Source organism: Pseudopipra pipra, chromosome 4, assembly GCF_036250125.1.
Source record: "Pseudopipra pipra isolate bDixPip1 chromosome 4, bDixPip1.hap1, whole genome shotgun sequence".
NCBI lineage: Eukaryota > Metazoa > Chordata > Aves > Passeriformes > Pipridae > Pseudopipra > Pseudopipra pipra.
Genome location: NC_087552.1, coordinates 9,036,702 through 9,056,714, shown reverse-complemented (window position 1 = coordinate 9,056,714; position 20,013 = coordinate 9,036,702). Strand labels below are relative to the sequence as shown.

Sequence of the window (20,013 nt, the reverse complement as noted above, 5' to 3'; positions counted from 1 at the left end):
GTATACAGAAAATTCCAGTTCTCTCTGAAGATTTGATTTTTTTGCATGAGTAGTGAACAGATAGCATAAAGTTTCAGATGTTGTGAGTCCACTGTCTAAATACAACTTCATAAAGTTGTGAAACACAGGGTTATCCTCTGAATATAGATCTAACTTGAGCACAGTAAGTAAAACTGGAAATACTTATGCACAAATGTTAATCAAGTGATAAAATACCACATGCACAGTTTCACCACTTTGAAACCAGACCTTTACACATTTAAAGGTGATCTATGTACTTAGCCCTCAAACATTTAACTCAGCCAAGATAAAGATTGTGGGACCAGGCTGAGAGGAGAAGGTTTGATTATTGCCCTTCCTAAGAACCCCAGGGTTAATTTTTCCACGAATCTGACCATTCACAGTCATTTTATAACTGCAGATTTAGACTGAGTTTCTGTAATATTGTATCCACACAAGTGAAAGCAAAACCCAGCTTCATAGTTTACCTCAGGATAAAGCCTGCAAAATCTTCAAATTATTTTTGGATCATACAGCTAGGGTAACATATGAATTTTCATACCTTTTGTTAGAATTTAGCAAACACACCTATCATTTGGACACTGAACAAATAATTCTGCTTTTTCTTTAATATCAAGGTTTTAGGAGGAGAAAAAACCAATCCCAAACCCTTCACACTTTCTTTACTCCTGTTGCCTTCAAACATGACCAAAGCTGATGAACAAGGTAGATTCACAGACTGAAAGCAGTAGAAGACAGCACACTCTTTCAGTCATTTGGGCGTATAGGAGGCTCAAATTAAAATGCCAAGATTTCAACATTAGAAATGAATTAAATACTCAACAGGAAGACTTGAATTTTAAGAAAAATAGATATAAAACTGAGCAGCCTGGTAGACACTGGATTTATATTTTATCGCCAGCATAGTTCCACATTAAAACAGCCGGTGGGGCGGAATCATTTCCCATGGATCATGAATCAGCTGCTTTTTGACCGTGTGCAGCGTTCGACTTGGTACTACATCCAAGAGTAATGGTACAGTACCCGGTAATTGAAGCAGATCTGCATTGCCTTTTGGAATTGGACTGATTTCTGCCCCAGTTGCTTTGGGAACTAACCAGATCATCAGGAAAAACAGATTAGAAAAATTTATCAGGGTCACATTATAGAGCTCCCACTTATTACACAGCACTGGCTGTCTGATCCTGCACTGCTTATTCCCATGAGCAATACTTACTGAAATGCCCAGTCCTGCTCACCTGAAAAGAATAATTCATGAGCAAGGATTTTTCATTTAAGTATTTACAAGATGAGATCTTCTCTTTGACCTTTCAATTACATTATCATATATATTTAGAAGTCGTGGTGTTAACAGCCACATTTTATGGCCTTATATTTACATATTCTAAGTGTTTTAAAAGTTGCAAATTGATATGGTGGTAATTGTTTTCCTCGCTTACTTCGCTAACACTTCAAAAGTCATTTCTCAGAACTTTCCCTCCTGGCATTAACTTTGGTTTCTATGAAATACATGCTGACCTTAGCAGTACTACTAACGTTAAGTATTAAATAATGACTAGACAGTGGTTGCTGTTAAAGTCAAATGAACAAAAGTTTTTGGGATGCAACTCCGAATCCAACCATAATTCTGAGTTCCTCATATAGGTAAAATTAGGTTTTCCTGTAATGAGCATTATTTATGTCACTTCTATACTCTTAAATATTTCAGTTTTCTGCACTGATACAAAAAAGCAAACCTTCATTGATCTAAAACATTAATCTATAACATACAAGAATTATTTAGGATTTGACAGGCATACACTGGATATTAGGTTTTGCAGGGATCATGGAATAAACACAATGAATATCTTGCATCACATAAGCATTATGTTTCAACACACTGTGTTTACTGTGTTTAGCTAGGGAGGAAGAGAAGTATCAATTAAAAGGCAATGGCTTGGACATTATGTCCTTTGGAAAATAAAAATAATTGTGGAAAATTATTTTTATTCAAAGGGAGTGAGTGAAATCTGAGAACAGGTAATGCATGACTTAAAGGCAGTGAGATGATAGGTTAATTGCTGTACCTTTCCCTGGAGCTGATGTGCACCCATAGTAGAACTATCACATATACCAGAGGCAATATGGGTGGTCCAGAACACCAACCATAAATCCCTCTTCTTCCTTCATAATGCTTGTAATTAAAGCAATGAATTTTCTTTCTTGCCTATTTTGTCTATCTATTTGCAATTTCATGTCACTCTTCCACCAATTTGAAGCCTTATAAACTATATCAGCCTTCATATCCAATCCCACCATCCGCTTCAGCTTCAGTCCAGAGCAAGGAATGATTAGGCTGGGAAAAGAAAGAGCCAGAGATCTGTTTCTGCACCTAAGCCCTGAACAGCCTTGTTTACTAATTTAATTTGATAAAGGCAGTAATTCCATTTCTTCGTAAATATTTGAATGTTACATTTTGCTGGGTAGATCTCTGCTCATTTGATCTAATGGCTGTCCTTTCAAAAATGTCACAGAAAGCCATTAGAATAGCTCCACCGGTGTTAAATGGTTGGACATAAATGGTGATTGCTGAGAACAATATCCTTTGCCCACAGCACAGTGATGTAAGGGTTGGATAATTTTATTACCTTTAATAACATTTGCAGCTATGCAAGCTAAGCCAATGATATGGGTAATCAAATCTTTGACTTACAAGATGACTACCTGTGGCTATTAGGCAAGGAATCCCCACTATCTCAGGTCCAAGCACAGTGCCCTGTAACAAACAGTCTGACTTTTCAGAGAGGGAAAAGGGATGGGAAGAGGGATGAGAAAATCGCTCTGGAGGGCAAACAAATTTATTTTTCATCAGAATTGATCTGAACCCTGTTCATTCACAGAGAATCTTAAATGTGAAGTATGGGGAACTTCTGAAATTGTCTTGTTGCCCCCTGCACCTTCCAGATTGCAAATCTCCTGCTTTGGCAGCTCTCAGATCTGTCTGTAAGAGGCAGATGGGCAGTGCTGCCAAGAAAGGCAAACCTGACCCAGTGACTCACGTGTGCTACACTCTGCCCTGCTCCAGGACTGCAAATGTTTGCAAGTACAAAATTTTCAACTGCAAGAGGCAGTCCCAGTGCTGTCCCTGGAAGGGGAAGCACAAATGAGGTGGGAAGAGCTTCAAGGCATGTGTTCTGTTCACTTATGAAGATCGCCTCATTTCCTTAATTGTAGACTAATTGTGCAGGCTGACCACAATTTAACTGGCTATAAAGAGAGAATAGTGTCCTCAAACTTAGTAAAGTAGAGCTGGAGTTGTAGATATTTTCCAACTTGCACAGCATATCTTTCATTATTTCTTAGCCTACCATGGTTTTTTGGTCTCACCTCTGAAGACTTAAGCTCAACCCTGAACATGGCATGGTGCAGAAAAGGTGTACTGCACTTCTGGAGTACTTAAAATAAGAAGGCAAGTTGCAATTTCAGAATGATCTTAAGCATCTCTGTTGAAACTGTGTAAATACACTGCAAATTATATAGCAAATATACTAAAAGAGAGAAGAAAAATAATTTAGTCCTGAACTACCACATATTTGAGGTAAGGTTTATTCCATGGCAGCTACCAGGGTTACTAAATCCTGAACTTTAGATCCAGAAATCTGCTAAACCAGATAAACAACAAAGTATTGTTCAAAGAGGTACATGATAAATCAGAAATATCTCCTATGTGAAATTAGGAAACAGGAAAGTAACTTTTCTTTATGTTGCACTCACTTCCAACAATACTGCATTGCAGAAAGCATTTAGCTTGTCATGTTCTTCTATTATTTTATTTTACACTTCATTCGTTTCTATTACACAGTCTTGCACTTTATCATTAGGGTGTTCTGTTGTTGCAAACAGGCACATTGAATTCTGATCCAGTTATTCCAGAGGAAATTTTTTGTCAGCCTTTAAACTGAAACAAATGGATGAGTGTGACATGCAACAGTTTTAATAATGTGTTGACTCTTGGGTATTCATGGCCTTTAGATGCCTAAAAATAATAATGCTTTTATATGAAAAATGAATATTGATTAATGAACTGTATTTTTTTTAAAACAGCAGTCAAGCCAGTAGCTATACTTGTCGTGTAATTTGTTATAAATCACGTAAAGTATACACCAAGCAAAGATATACCAAGCAAATTGAATTTTTCCACTGCAAAATGCCTCCCTATCGTAACCTCTGTTGTCCTTCGCCATTGAGGACAAATACACAAACACAAAAAAACAACTATCCTCTCTGACATATGCTTAACAAATTTATGCATGAATAATTATAAGAAAATTTCAGAAATATGGTAGCCATCTGTGAAAATTGCAAGGTTCTATAAAAACTAATATCCTATACACATAAGAGATCCTTTATCTGCAAGTGCTATTACTGGAAAAGTTTTTCTGGAGCTGAAGATATATTCAGTGTTAAATACTTGCAGGGGTTTTTTCCATGCAAAATACAGACTGAACTATCATTACTGTGATATCTGTAATACACCAACTTCTGCTAAGCCACCAAGACCCTAAGTATCCTCAAATTTGACTAGACAACCAACTTCAGATCAAATGGAAAAAACATGTACCATTTGACGCTTTCAGGTGACAAAAAAAGCAATGGAAGGAAGCTAACTTCAGTATGCTCAAAAGCAAGGAAAAACATGAACAGCAGGATATTTACATGAAAATATTGGCAAATATCACACTCCTCATAGACCTAAACACTCTATGAACACTTTGATAAATAGAAATCTAAATCAATACTCCCTTATCATTACATTCATCAAACCAAACCATTTCTCTGGAATGGGAAACAGGAGATTGCCAGAGCATCCAGGTGCAGGGTCAGGTTGCACAGGGTTTCTGCTGCCTGCACAGTCACCTGAAGACTTCACCCACAACTTCCTTCCCCTCTCAGCCTGAGCTTGAACATTTTGAAGAGTTTATTTTCTCCACTTGAAGTAACTGCTCTTGAAGGGTACTAGAGAATTGTCTTTTTTTGTTGTTTATTTGTTTGTTTAAAAGCATTACCCTTTTAATACTCCTTTTTATGTATTTCATTAACCATAACTCCAAGGTCTATCACCCTGACTCCCATGAAATTCAGAACCAGTAAAGGTGACAGAATCTGGATGTATGTTGTTTCTTTCATCTCTCAGCCCAAAATTTACCTTGTTTCACCATACTTAAAAGGTCCAGTAATAGTGGGTATAATAAATTTTTTGCACATAAACATTAGGGGGTTTACTTAGGGGCTTTCAGGAAACCTGTAATTTCTTTTTATACTAAAACATCCTCAGGGAAGAAAGCTTATCTTCTCGTGGTGTTTCCAAAAAATTTTCCTCAATCACAAACATCGCGATTTTCTACATTTTCTCTCAAAGCTCCTCATGGAACTCCTTTGATTCAGAGTACTCTAAGTCACCTATTACTGGAACAATAACTTCCCTCAATAATATGTAAAATGCAGGCAATTCCATCAATCTGGGCTATTTTCCTAATATTTTAGACAGAAGAAAAATATGTTATTTTAGAGATAAATACCAAATACGTCAATTTTCATCTGAGCAGCAACAACCCATTGTTGCAGTAATTTCTGTACCTCTCAATCTTTGAATATTTCAAAAGAAAGCTATTTGTTCTTTCGCTCACCAGATCCACCACAGAAGGGTTGCTTATAATAGGAGTTCTCCTCATGCAGCACATAAGACAGGGCATTCCTTAAATCTAGAAGCAAGGTAAAGCAACTCTTCCTAATGATCTGTTTGCGAACGAAATTGATTCTTTTTCTAGTATGTCTGGTAGCAGTCAGGAGACCAATTTATGGATCCGAAAAAAACAACTTTCATTTAACATGTCTCTATTTTGTAGTACACTTAAAGTTTATTATCAGGGAGCCAAAAGAGTTGACAACATAAAAAAAGAGATATAAATCCCAATTATGTGTATTATCCTGATTAATTTACATATATTGACATCACAAAGTATGATTTTATTAGAAAGCTGTAATTGGAATCAACCACCAAAATCCTTTAAAAACTTACCTTGCTGTTCTTCAGTCTCCATTTTCTCTTTGTTTGTAAATAGTCAGTGGATTTCATTTTTGCAAATAAATATAATTGCATTTGGCTCATAAGAAAATTGGTTTGTAACCCTATTCCAGAGTGTGCCATCCCAGCATTTATAAGTATAAAAGCGCAATCATAAATCTTCTCCACAATACTATTGCACTTAATTTTCTTTTCAGATTTAACAGAATCTAAAAAATCCCACATATTTGGTAATGGAAACTGCTCTGGAAAAGTTGCATCTTTCAGAAAAAAAAATCCTAAATAGTCAGATATTTTCCAGAAAGTATGGAAAGAATGAATATTCAGGAGCTTAAAAAAAAACCCAGAAGTTACAATGCTACTTTTCATGTCAAGTCAGTTTTGAAATAACATTTTGACATATTTTAACCAGCAGGTTTAGGAAGTCTCATAGCACAAAATCCTCAGCACTCCCACACAAATCAAGCAAAGAAGTGATTCTTACATAGGATTACTATAGGATTACTGTATGTGAAAACATACTATATAAAGTAGAATGTTCCCTACAGGTAGGTACACAACTAAAAAGTCCTCAACACTTTTCCTGAATTCCAGTTAATTTTATCATAGATCTCTATTACTACTAAAAATACAGGATTTTTCCCTCCTTCTTTGATGTTAACACTCAAATACAAGCTCAAAGATACTTCTAGAAGCTCTACACAGACGTAAAATTTCAAATTGCCAACTAACACTCTAGAAGAAAATTCATGTTATTTTTTAGTTGTCCCAGATGGAATTAAATACACTACAGAATACAAAGCTAGTGAAATTTTATATTATAAGAACAGTAGAGAATGTGGAGGTAGGCTACAATGCCTATGGATTATACACCCTGAGAAAAAAAAAAAGTTATGGAAACAAAAAATATTGCAGTTTATTATACTGTACCAAATGCTTTAAATGTCTTATTTCACCAGTCATTGCATAACAGGGCATAGAGTTTCTTCACAATTTAACCATTAAATCAGCAATTAAAGAAAAGAACAACAAAGAGAAAAAGATGAAGAAAATTTACTTTTTTTCCCTCTAAAATTTTATTCAGTAATATTATCAACAGATAGGATTATAAACGTTTCACTGATCTGGTCAAGTCTATGGCCTTCCTGTTTGTAATTCCACTTGGCCTCTACTTAAGTAGTTTTATTATTGCCAGCTTCAGTCATGAGACAGGTGCACACATTCAAGAACCAGTGCAGCAGGAAAAGCAGAATGCAGGATGCCTTGTCTGCTAACATGAGGGAACAAGGAATGCAACCTCTGAAGCTCTTGGTGGAATCAAAGACAGAGGAGAAAAATAAAACAAAACATGGCCAATTCAAGCTTTACAGGAAGATAGAATGTCACCAGGCAGCACAGCCTGGGATGAGATTCCAATGGCTGCAGTTCCTAAATATGCCTCACAAGAAAGGAATAAAGAAGCTGTGCATGAGGAGCAGATGGGCAAAGTCTACCAATACGTACATAATGTAGAGCAGAGAGGTCATGTGTTCTAGTAGGAAAGAAACAGAAGCTTGAAGCCAACTGTTGTGTTATAAATAGCCTTTAAAGAAAGTAGGCATGACCTCACTAAAACACTTCCTAAGTGACATGGTTTCAAGATAAAGCAGAGTCTCTTTATGATAAAATGTATCAGCAGAATGAGAAAAGATTCTAAAATTAACAAGCAACACTGAATAATCCTCAACTACATTGTCATTAATTACTGAAAAGTTTAGTGAGTAAAAAAATGTATTGCTAAAATTTAATAAATTTAGTAAAATTGAATTCTATGATTACAGTTATAAATGTAATTGAAAAATGGTAACACCAAAAACTAAATCTTGTTTTTAACACAGATAACAAATAATTTCCTTTCTTATTTTAGAATTGTCATTCATGTGCAATTTAGTTTGCCATTCGAGGGAATATGAACCTGAAGTGCAAGACAAGTATTATTTTCACGGTTTTACTTTTTTATCCAGGAAAAATTATGCTCCTGAGTTATCAACTAACTGGCACACAGCATCGACACACAGAGGGTTTCGTTCTCCTTCCTCCTTTCAGGAAGTTCTCCCAGCACAGAAGTGAACCTCCGCTTGTTTCACGTATTCCTACATGCATCTAGACCTGCTTTATTGAGTAAAGGGACTTTCACAGACTGGATGCAAGTCAAAACATCCTGGGATAATAGCTGACTGTACCCAAGAAAGAGAGTATAAAAATTAAAAAAAGTAAAACAAGATTCTCATGTGAATTAGCAAGATGTTTGGTCCCATAGCTGGGAAGAAGCTTTAAAAACAAACAAGATTAAGTAGCAAAACACTGCTTGTATTTAAAATGTTTGAGATACTGATAACTAACTACTGCAACTAAATCTTTTTGCTACATTTCACATACAGTGAGTGAATACTACAGAGTAGCAAGGCTTGGCTCTGTAGCACATCACTTGCTTCATGGACACCTCTTTTGATGGTATGAAGCATCATTTCTGCACTGATAAAAGATATAACCTTTGCATTTACCCTATACCTTTGTGTAAGATACAGCAGAGAGAGAACACATACGAGCTATATATATATACACTAAAGAACCTGAATTATAGAAGTAGTCATCTCTCTACCTCCAATTGTCTACTTGGTAGACAATTCAAATGAGAAAGTAATTTATCCTTACAGACCAAATACTTCTCTCATGGACTCTTCAGCCCATCTCTGTGAACACCTTAGAATTTTGTTTTACTGATTAACTTAATTGGCAGGAAATTATAGGCTTTAAGAACACAATGCAGAGTAAAATTTCAGCTAGTAATAATCCGTGTCTAACTACAATCTTAAAAGCTGAATACATGCTTACAGATTTTTGTTTAAATCCACTGCCTTAACAGTTCTAATTCTGAAACCTGCATAAATTTTGTGTTTGATCACAAATATAATTTTTACATTAACTGCACTGTGATCATCACTCAACATACACAGGAGACTGAAAACGTTAAAATAAATGTAGGTATTTATTATATGAAGCATATTTAGTAGTTTTTCTATAATGAAGGCATTCTGCAGAAGAGATTAAAATTTAGAGGTAGATTCAGTTCATAAATTACTGAAAATACTGTCATTTTTCAATATATTTCCACTGAAATATATTCCACTGAATATTCACATTTCAATTAATGTGATGATTCCTCATAGTGTAAACAGGCCATCCTGTTTTAAAATGCAGAATACAAACATATCCATTCTGTTTTCAACTATACCTTTCAGCAACATGTGATTAAATCTTCTATTTTATTTTTTTTTATTTCTTCTTAGCTTGTAATGCAATCATATTCTATTAAATACTATAGCCTAGGGCAGTATTCCATTACACATTTATAGGCCTATGACCATACAAACAAAAATAGCTTGAGGGGTAGGAAGAAAGATGCATACAAGCCTTAGTTAATTCTACCTCTTCACCTCTTCCAGTCATTCAGCCTGACTCCTACTGTGTGTAACAAAAAAGCAACATCTGCTGCATGATTCATTTTGTAGGCTTAGGCCTAACATAAATCAAGGACATAGCATATAATAATAAATATATATTATAGTATTACTATTTTTTTCTTATGTCATTACTACTAAAAGAAGAAAATAAATGTTTACTCTCAAATAAAGGGAAAACAATGTACAAGTAAGAAATTCTCAAATGAAAACAAGCTTATGATAACATATGGACAAACAACTTTAGATTAAAACCAAAGGTCAACCTTAAACGGGAGAAGTATTTTAAGTAGAACAATCCTCAACACTGATTTTACTTGGTCAGATATCATATTCTTCCTTCTCCTTGCCTTTTTTATGGGTGTAAGATAATATGTCTTTGTGTGACAGTGACAAGCAATGTGAGGAAAGGCAACGTGATTTCAAGCTATTTTCTAGTATCATTCCCCTAATTAGGCACATGAGAGTATGGACCACGGAAGGACCTGATATTGCGTCTACCAGGAGCACAATAGGTTGTATTTCTTCCCTTTCCTGAGAACTACTGCATACCTCATGAGATGGGCCAACACACAGTGGCAGAGTTTGAAAGCAGCGAACATCGGGATGTGCCACTTGGCACACACTTCTTGCAGTGCATATAAAACACTCCTGAGCAGATCTCTACCTGGAGATCAGGGATGCTGGGTGTACTCCAGGCTCTGGATAGCTTTTACCAGTTGAGGTAAAGGGCAAACTAAGGATGAAGAGATAGACATGGAGAGAACTGCACACATTGGCATCTGCTCTTCATGACCAGGACATCAGGGAACACAAATATCCCTTTTTGGATACTGTGCTGATGTTTTCAGCCACATATCATAGCTATTAGACCATTGTGTGACAAGTGGGAAAAGGATTTTTTGCCAGCCTCACTGAAGGGGTGCACAGACCTTGTCCTTTTGCTGTGTGAGGGTGCATTCAGCAGGGCCAGGTGTTAACAAGTGCCGGACTTCAGAGGTGAACACAACTTTCATACAGCACAGTAGGAAGCTCCAAAAAACTTCTAACAATGACACTGAGCTGCAAGGGCCACCAGCTACTTCTCTAATCATCTTCTGGCTTCTAAAAATTCTTCAGGCAGAAAAAACCCATTCTTTATAAGGAAGGTAAAGGTTTGTATACTACGACTGTACTAGTAACTAAAACCTTCCTAAGTAAGGAATCATTTTCTTGTGATTTCTGCTCTCTAGCTTAATCTGTAGGTCTCCACAGTTCTTTCCTAAGGAAGAAGCTATTGGAAGATGAAGTGAAATAATTTTACACCAGCTGTATCCTTGTTAGTCTCTTGGGTGCTGCTGCACACCTACACAGCTGCTCTGCTGGAGGTATTGGTAGAAGGAAACATAAAATATTTGAGAGGAAAACCTAAACAATAGTACTGTTTACTATGTACTAATACAGTTTGCTTCAAATGGTCTAAGTTACTTCACCTCAACTGAATAAAAAAGAATACTAATTGCATAATTTGTGAATACAGACAAACAAAATATCTAAATCCATTTTTCTGGAATGAGAGGTTATATGTTATCATAGAATTAATAGGACTGTTTATCCTGAAGATGACCTTTACATTATTTTAATGTGAGCATGTCTAATATGAATAAAATGTTTTTGAAAGTACTATTCAGTGACCATTTTAAAAAAAAACATTCACACTTGAAAAATACAAAGCAGATGTCAAAGAATTTTGTTTGCACTTTACAGAGCATATTTGAAATGTGTTTCAAAAACTTCATTACAAAAGCACATCTTATTTAGAAAAAGCATGTATTTTAAGTATTTTATTTGCTTTTCATCAATAGATAATAATAACTGAAATAGCCTTTTTCCAGTATACCTTCCATCCCTCAAAAAATATTCTTTAGTTATCTAGTTTTAGAGAATAAGGCAATGTAGTCACCTTATTATGATTATCAGAAAGTAAAAGAAAGAAGTGAAAGAATACAACAACTTAACATCCTCACCGAAGCCAGAGAAGAGTCTATATATGAAAAGTTACATCTTTAGTACAATTAGGCAAAACAAAACAAAACTGATATATTACACTCTGAGTGTTCAATTTTTCCATCATTTTAATATTTCTTTTGATTCTCCTTTTTCCTTTTGAAGTATTACTTCAACATTTAGCTAGTAAACTAATTGCATATTAGCATAAACCTGTGCTTAACATTTATTCTATAGGCCTCTATACAAAAGATTGAGTTGGCACATAAGGTCAGAAAAATAGACTTTGCAAATGTTGCAGTAGGAAATCACAAGATTCATAAGAGTATTACATAATTTTTGTCAAAAATTTAATTTCGCTGAATCAAGGCTAGTAATATAACACATTTTAAAAAATCAATAAGCAATACCTAAACACATGTGAATTGTATGCACAGAATAGTCTACAAAAATAATAAAATGGTTTAGTATTCCTTTGTTTGCAGTAGCTTAACAAACTTTAGAACAAAAAAGTAACATTTTCTTTTATTCCAACGTAAATCCAGGTTACAGTGGTAGTCTTGTTATACCTTATGTCATTATGGTTTTCTACTGGTTTAACACTGAGAACATCTTTTCATTCTGATGGTTATCTTTGACTACCCCAAGCAATTCCCCACCCTAATAACAGAGTCATCAGATGGACTCATAGGACTGTTACAGACATTTGGGAAGAGCTCCTGGAAGACTACAGGAAAAGACATTTCTCAAGCAGCTGGGTGGAATGACAGCAGACATACAGTCACAGATGCAGATAGGTCTCTGGCAAGCAGAGAACACAGGATGTTTCAGAGAGTTTCTTATTTTGAAGTGCACTGACAAGCCATTCTGCTGAAGACCAAAGTGGCAGAGGTAATTTTTAAAAATTTTCCCAGCTATCAGCTTTGCCAGATCTTGAAGTTTTACTGAATTTAAGGATTGGATGCAATCAACTTGATTATTGCTCACATATTTTGAGTTATCATTCAGGACAAGAAAAAAAAGTAACAGCCCTGAGAGATTTTTCTTTCAATATACGCTGAGACAGGGTTTAAGTGAGAAACTTGGAGAAATATTTATTTAGCGTACAGGGATAAAACCACAAACAACATTGGGCACTGAATCACCATTTAGATGACAGAGCACTCTCATGGGTCTGGAAATTTTTGATCAGCTGGGGCCTATACCTAATGCTGCAGTACCTTCCAAAAGCTGATGTGCTTACACGCTGATCCCAGTGAGTTGCTCTGTCATAACCAGCCTGGTTCAGGCTTGCTGCGAATCAATTTCATCTGAATCAGAGACATTCAGTGCTGCCAGGTCTAAGCATTCAAACTCAGTAAACAAGGTCCCTACCTTTGCCAGGCAATTTGCAGAGCTTTAATTTCAGCTTTTGCTCCATTTAGTCCCCAAGTGTTCCCTGCATATGCAGTCACCAAGGGAATTCAGGCACTTACAGAGCAAGATACCAGCAGAGAGCCAAAAATACCAGAACCATGCCTAATGCTGAAGGCCAAGCCTTACTTCCCTTCAAAGCGGACTTGAGCAGCTGCTTTCCATCATCTGTAACTCTGAAAGCTGCCCTGATTAGGTAAGAAAATTGCTACATTTTTTCTTCAGGATGTCTACATTTTAAAATAGAGTTAAAATATACAAATGGATAAACCCTTCTACATCATCAGAACATGTTTGCTTACCCTATTACCCGACCTCCAACAACAAGTCACTCACAAGAATATAAGTGTGACGGGCAATATGTGTCAGGAGAAAGACCCCTCCCTCCAATACCATACAACCATCTGACAATCACTTTTTTAGGGCAGATGTTTTATAGTCACTAATGGACACAGGTTCCTCAAAATTCTTTTCTTATTCTCTTGGACTCCCTACCTCTACAAGCCATAAGTTTAAATGACTAACTTCTCTCCAAGGAGGAAGAGGGATATTATTTTTCCACTTTAGAACTGCTGCTTGAATAATGGCATCGGGCACCTTTTAGAACCAGCATTGTCAGAAACAGTGAGCAATCACTCCCCATTCACCTTTTCTATACTCTCATGATTTCTTAAATCTCCATCATATTTCACCTCTCCTGTACATTTTTTTCTCATTTGAAGAGCCAGTTTCATCTGTCTTTTAAGACTCTCCTCTTCCATACGTCTGTTCTTTCCCACTCTGGGCCTTATCTGGTTCTTTAATGTAATTCCAAGCTGTCTTTCCTAAGTGCTGAGAACTCAATTAAAGCCCAACACTGCATGTATGTCAATGCAGCTGTTTTATCTTGTCCTTAAGTGCATTACTTTGCATTTATGAATACTGTAGTTCTGCACGCCCTTTAGTCACATCATATGAGCGTTCTTCAGGAAGTCAAATATAAAGCTGACTGAACAGCTGCATACTTAGCTGTCATGTTATTATTTACCCCTTTTTTCCCAGATTACTTACCAAGGTTGCCAACCCAGTTTCCTCTGTGTGTTCTGTGAGATTTCAACAGGAAACTTACCCTATGTAGGATAAGAACAAAAAACAGTATTTGCAGTCACCACCTTTTATTCCCTTGATATCAATGCTGATTTAGTGCAAGGTCATGCTACACAACCATTTGCTCAGTCACTTAACTTCTTAGTTTCCCAAGGACTCTAAGATAATACTACGCTAACCTCAGATTTGACAAAGTTCATTTTCTTGTTTTATTCTCAAACTCCTACTATTGGTACTGCACTTTGAGACTGCTCCAAAGGCTTCTCGATGAAGAAAGCAAAACCATGGTTTAGCACTCCTAAAATCCTCTGGAGCAAACAGTGCAGCAAACACTACCTGTGCCTGTTTGCTACAGCCACATGTTCTCTCAGCTCCTTTCATCACCTCACTTCTCTACTCCTCATGTGTTAGCCAGTACCAGCAGCTTACCAACATGGAATGGAATGTCCTATTTTAACAGAGGTTTATGATCTACTGCACATCAGCTGAAATCCAGTTCCACCACTGGTCACTTCTAATGCTGTTACAGAGCTTAAAAGGAAATCACAACTTCCTGATTAGGAAAGAAAATTACTTCACTAAACTTGTATTCTCCTCCTTTCAAAATCATGGACAAGACACTTCATCATCGGGTTTCTCAAGGCAAACAACCCTCACTAATAAGCCTGACTACATCTGAATTTGTACAGCTTCCAGTAATCTCGATACTGTCTTCGGAGAAGTACATCCAACATCACTATCGTGGCAGGATCAAGCCCTTCATTGTCATTTGGGTATATTCTATTCCTACAAGCGAAGGGCTGAAGCTTTTAATCAGGGGACAAAAAGCTAGATTTTAAAATTTTCACGTATATAATATGAAGTGACAGAAACGACCATTAAGAAGAAAGTCTGGCTGGTTTTATTTTTCCTAAACTGGAAATAGGTTAGATGCATTTCATTTGAGATTCATGTTCACTCTACCCAATCTGTGGGGCTGTAACAACCACGTTTAAAGTACACAAGGACCTGCAAGCTCTCAGTCTTGTCCGTTCTAGCTGGTATATCTAATACTCAACTGGAGTTCTGAAGTTCATACAGCAACAACTTTGAATTCCCTTTGAATTCATCAGAAAAAAAGCATGAGTTCAAGTGAAGCTAATGGCACCACTTTTGGAGAAGGATACTTGACAGCTGAAGTAGTGCTGTCACAATCTGGCTTTTGTAAAATACTTTACCAAAACAGAGTTAAGTTACTGCCACATAACAACACCTGCTGCTGTGATATCACAAAATAAATTTTACAGATGTTATTTTTAGCTGAAACTACTTAATTTTATTTTTTTAAAAATTAAATATCCATCTCATATTGATTGCAGGGCATCTGTTCACTTGCATGATTCTGACTCATTATGACTTCAGCCTTATATTTGCTTTCCTATTCTATTATTCATTTGTACCTATCCTACTGTTACAGGAAAGATTTTCTGATCTGTTCTATGATCTTCCTCCTTCTGCTGGAGACCATTCATCTTAATGGAATTAAGGTTCTGAAATATGAATGGATAATTCTTCCAAGTCAATAAGAACCTATGCCAGTATACAGAATTTGTGTAAGTACTACAATGCTTTGGGCAAATAAAAACCTATGAAAGAAATTAGCAAGAGTTTCTGAAGTTTAAATATTTAAATCATATCCAGCTGATGTAAGTATGCAGTTCTGATGACCTCACTGGAATTACCAAAATGTCTGTGTCTTAGAACAACTAGCATTAAAAAAAACTAACTGAACTTCCAGGCACCTTACTCTAAAAAAAATAGAAAGATTCCAAAGAAAGGCTGCTCATTTGTCCAAGGTAGGTGCAGGGAAGTGCTGCCATCTGTCTTATGATTCTCTTTGTAATATCTCTACGATTACCTTACACTTCTCTGTGTAATTCAGTCTGCCGGTCTCTCAAACTGCTGAGCTGCCCAGAGATGAAGTCCAGGTATTTAGCAGCTGTTCTTTATAATACTAAATCTACTGTTTTTTCCCCCCAGACTTCAATGTAGCAGACTAGGGTAGAAAAGTCTATTTGCTGTTCGACTATTCAGCTACCAATATCTATGAAGGTATAGTTTAAGCAAGGAATATACACCATTTTCTTCCATATTCACAACATTTTTAAATCTCATGCTTCTACTGTATTTAATAGATATTAATTTGATGAGTTAAGCAAAAGACTGTTTTGCTTTTAAAAAAAAAAACCTTTTTTTTTTTTTTTTAGGTTTTTTTTCCTGGTTTTTCTCTCAGCTAGTGTGGACAAAATTATCTATTTCATAACTCCCAGAGGTAAAGCAGCTTCTTAATTAATATCCACTAGTAATTATAGGAGTTAATGTCAAAATACCACTTGAGAAATCACATTTAGTGTCAAAGAGTCCATATCATTTAATTTATCTCTTTGTTACCTTGCATACAAGACGAAGTAAGGGCAGCAAATAACATCTGATCATGAGCTGTAGAGCTGTATTATCAAAACACAATCCAACATGTACATTTCTATTCAAAGAGGAAATAGTCTCAGGTTATTATAGAACCTCCAGCAGGGAACACTTTGGAGCTTTCACTTTGGGGTTTTTACGAGCAAATGGTTCACCAAATTTAGAAAGAAAGAATAAAAATACCCCAACATAGAAAAAGTGCCACAGAAATACACTGATCAATTAATATTGATGAATCTCCTTTCAGTAGAATGCAAAAAAAGTAAAATTAAATTCCCAAGAAGATAAGGAAGCCATTAGCAATGCCCAGGATCCCAAGTCACAAATTATTCTTACTTGTGTATTAATCTGCTTTGCATAATATACAATTTTTTTTCTTCTTCTACCTTTATTTCTATTGTCACTTATTTCATCTTCTCATTTTTAACGGGAAATCTGTGCCCCCTCATTACTGACTTTGCTTCAAAGCAGGGTGTGCAGTTTGGTTTCACATAAGCTTTTCATGAAAAAGCTATCAAAACCATTCATGCAGTCTGCCCTGTTCTCAGGGACAAAAAAGAACACAGTGCTTTGTACTTATTGTAAACGTGTGACCCTCTTTCCCAGACTGCCAAGATGCAAATATATAGCTGTGTTCAATTTTGATGAAATTCTCACAGCACAGTAATGCAGCTTGAGCTTTGTGTTTCAGAAAGGAAAGCACCAGAAATTGAATGCAGATGTAAATAAACTCTGGAAATAACAAAGTAGTAGAAGTGACACAAAGTAGTAGAAGTAACACAAACCTTTTTACATCACTGAAGGAAAACATATATTTTTAACTGTTTTGCATTAACCAGATTTTTTTTATATACCTTTCATTTCCTGTTTTCATTATTCAAATCGAAAGCATTCAGAATTTTAAACAAAAATCTCTCTTGACCTTTTCAGGAAGGGGAAGTACAATGAGACTTGACTTGTGTTCACAATACTCCTAAATCATATTACCTGACCCTGATGCTTCATATTTTCAGCTTCTTTATTACTTATGATTTCTTTATGATCTTTCAAGATAATTAAAGAGACTGCATAATTCTTTTAAAAAGTAGCCAATAAGCTGAAGATAAAAATGGAAAACAAGTTACTTACCTCTGTTCCCAAAGCTTTAATCCTTTTCTTTTAGCCTTCAGCAAAGGAGGACCATTTCCTACACAGCATCATACTGGAGAAAAAAAAAGGAAAAAAATAAATGAAATTATTTTAGTCACTGAGAAACAAAATATATGAGTTGCAACATATCAAGGTTTTGTTCCATCTGGAAGTGTGAAAGCATGTATAATTTTAAGTTATGCAATTTAAAGTATCTAAAACATGTTTCATTTAATCACTTACATCTTGCAGCACTGTTTTATTAAATAGTGAAATATTTATAGCTTCTGGCTCTAATTAAAATGTTTTCTCAAAATTATCTTGCTTATTTCATATGAAGACTTAACATATGAAAACAGACAATCTAGTAAATATTTGAAAGGAAATGATCCATGAATATTCACTCATGAATGGCAGAGTGAAAGAACAAGCAAAAGCTACTCTGAACATAATCTTCTCCAAACCAGCAAAGCATAACCAGACCTAACTCATGTGGCTACAATGACTCATAACTGTCTTGAAAATGCTTTGATTATGAATAAAGGACTGCAAGAAATTCTCGAGATAAGCAATTTTAGACTGTCACAACAGTAATAGACCATTTTTGTCCCCCCATTTTCAAAAGCAACACACTAATGGAACTACTCAGCTGGCCCTTTAAACATAGAAAAGCAGAGAAGCCAGATAGAAGCACAAGTTAAAACTGAACCACTAGATTAAAAGAACTGGTCCCACATACATGGGACAACATTCACGTCTCCTAAACATAGGGATGCACATGCCTGCTTGTGCTCTGCCACCTCTGGCAGTGTGCACTTTTCAACAGGTGGAAAGAGTCCTTTCCTACCTTTTCATCACTCTGCGCTAGAAGTCTCCTTTCTGTTTTGCCTTTTCCTTTAAAGTTGAAAACTTAAACATATCTTTAGCCAGAAAAAATGACTCCAGTGTTTTTATTCTCAGGGGAAGAACTTTCATTTATTTTAATCAAAGATACACCAGCATCAGCAAGGCTGTGGTCACCTAGCTCCTTTCCTAAATTGTTATTCCATGATTTAACTGATTCACACAATGAACAGGTCTTTACAAACTGAGACCTTGACACAGTTAAATGTAGGGATACCTATTCGGGTACCAGCATGAGACTGGTGTCCAGCAACAGTCATGCCATGCTGGAGATCCTGCTCCTACAAGGATGCTGCCTCTCAGGCACCTACCGCTCATTATTATGACTTTCCTGGGACCCAAGGTCAGAAGTAGAGCAAAGAGGTCTGTGCAAAGACGGAAAAGAGAAAGGACTACAAAAATACTGTTACCGCATTACTTATGTCCTCTCTGTCCTGAAAGCAGCTGTAAGGATACCAAACTCCTGCACTGAATACCTACACTCCATTTGGTGCCCAAGATGGAACTTAGCGATTCCTGTGAATCTTGTGCCAAGATCAAAAATGATACAGACAACTTGTAGCTTGCCCATAACTGAGTGTCCTTTGCTTTATTTGGAAATGGATTTGCACTAAGATGCTTAAATAATTACCATTTATCACTTGCATCAACAGTTTACTGCCTTTAGCTGTCCAGCTGATTTCAGATAAAGTCAGTTTGGATTTCTTATAAACACAGGGACTAAATATTTACTAGATGTAATAGCATTCTTCAAAAGAAATTATTACATTGCTAATGCAGGCAATGCAATAAAAATGACTCCTCTGTAATCTTTTATTTATAATAATTATTGTCAGTCTTGGTATTATTCTTCTTTAAAAAAGAAACTTGTGAAAAATGCTGATTTTAAGGTAATATTTTAAAGCCTTATTTAAAATGCTGGAGGCATTTCATCTGACATTTCTAAACAACACCATTTTCATTTCCTTCTGAAAAGGAAATAGAAGTGATTGCCATCATTCTTATTACATTTCTTTACATTTTCAGCAGTAGCTTTTTGTTGTTGTTGTTTGGAGTTGTGGGGGTGGTTTGCTTGTTTGGTGCTGGTTTTTTAGAAATCATGTTGTAGATGGGTCTGTGGTAGGTTAGCCTTGGCTGCCAGCCAGTCACACTCACTGCCCTTCTCAGCAGGACAGGGGGAGAAAGCAAGATGAAAAAATCCTCAAGGGTGTAGGTAAGGACAGGGAGATCCCTCACCAGCTAGCAAAAAACAAACCTAAAACCACCTTCCTGCCTTCTTCCTAGGCTCAACTTCACTTCTGAGCTTTTTGCATCCTTCTCCCCCCAGATAGCTGAGCCCTGCCCTGAGGTGGCCCCTCAGAGATGCTGGAGCTGGTGTGGGACACTCACAGAGCAGCACTGCAGTTCAGTTGGGTGCCTTTCAGCTATTAACAGAAATATCTATTAAAA

At 36.2% G+C, this 20,013-nt stretch overlaps 1 long non-coding RNA gene across 2 annotated transcripts in view; it reads right to left on the bottom strand.

Moving 5' to 3' along the window:
- The window catches only part of LOC135412729 (uncharacterized), a 165,519-nt gene extending 147,495 nt beyond the window's left edge, over positions 1-18,024 (bottom strand). For both annotated transcript variants that reach the window (XR_010429920.1, XR_010429922.1), the window contains exons 1-2: positions 17,905-18,024; positions 17,662-17,734 (exon numbers count right to left, since the gene is read on the bottom strand). This is a non-coding gene — a long non-coding RNA (uncharacterized LOC135412729). The remainder of the gene's footprint in view (positions 1-17,661; positions 17,735-17,904) is intronic.
- Positions 18,025-20,013: the final 1,989 nt, after the last annotated feature.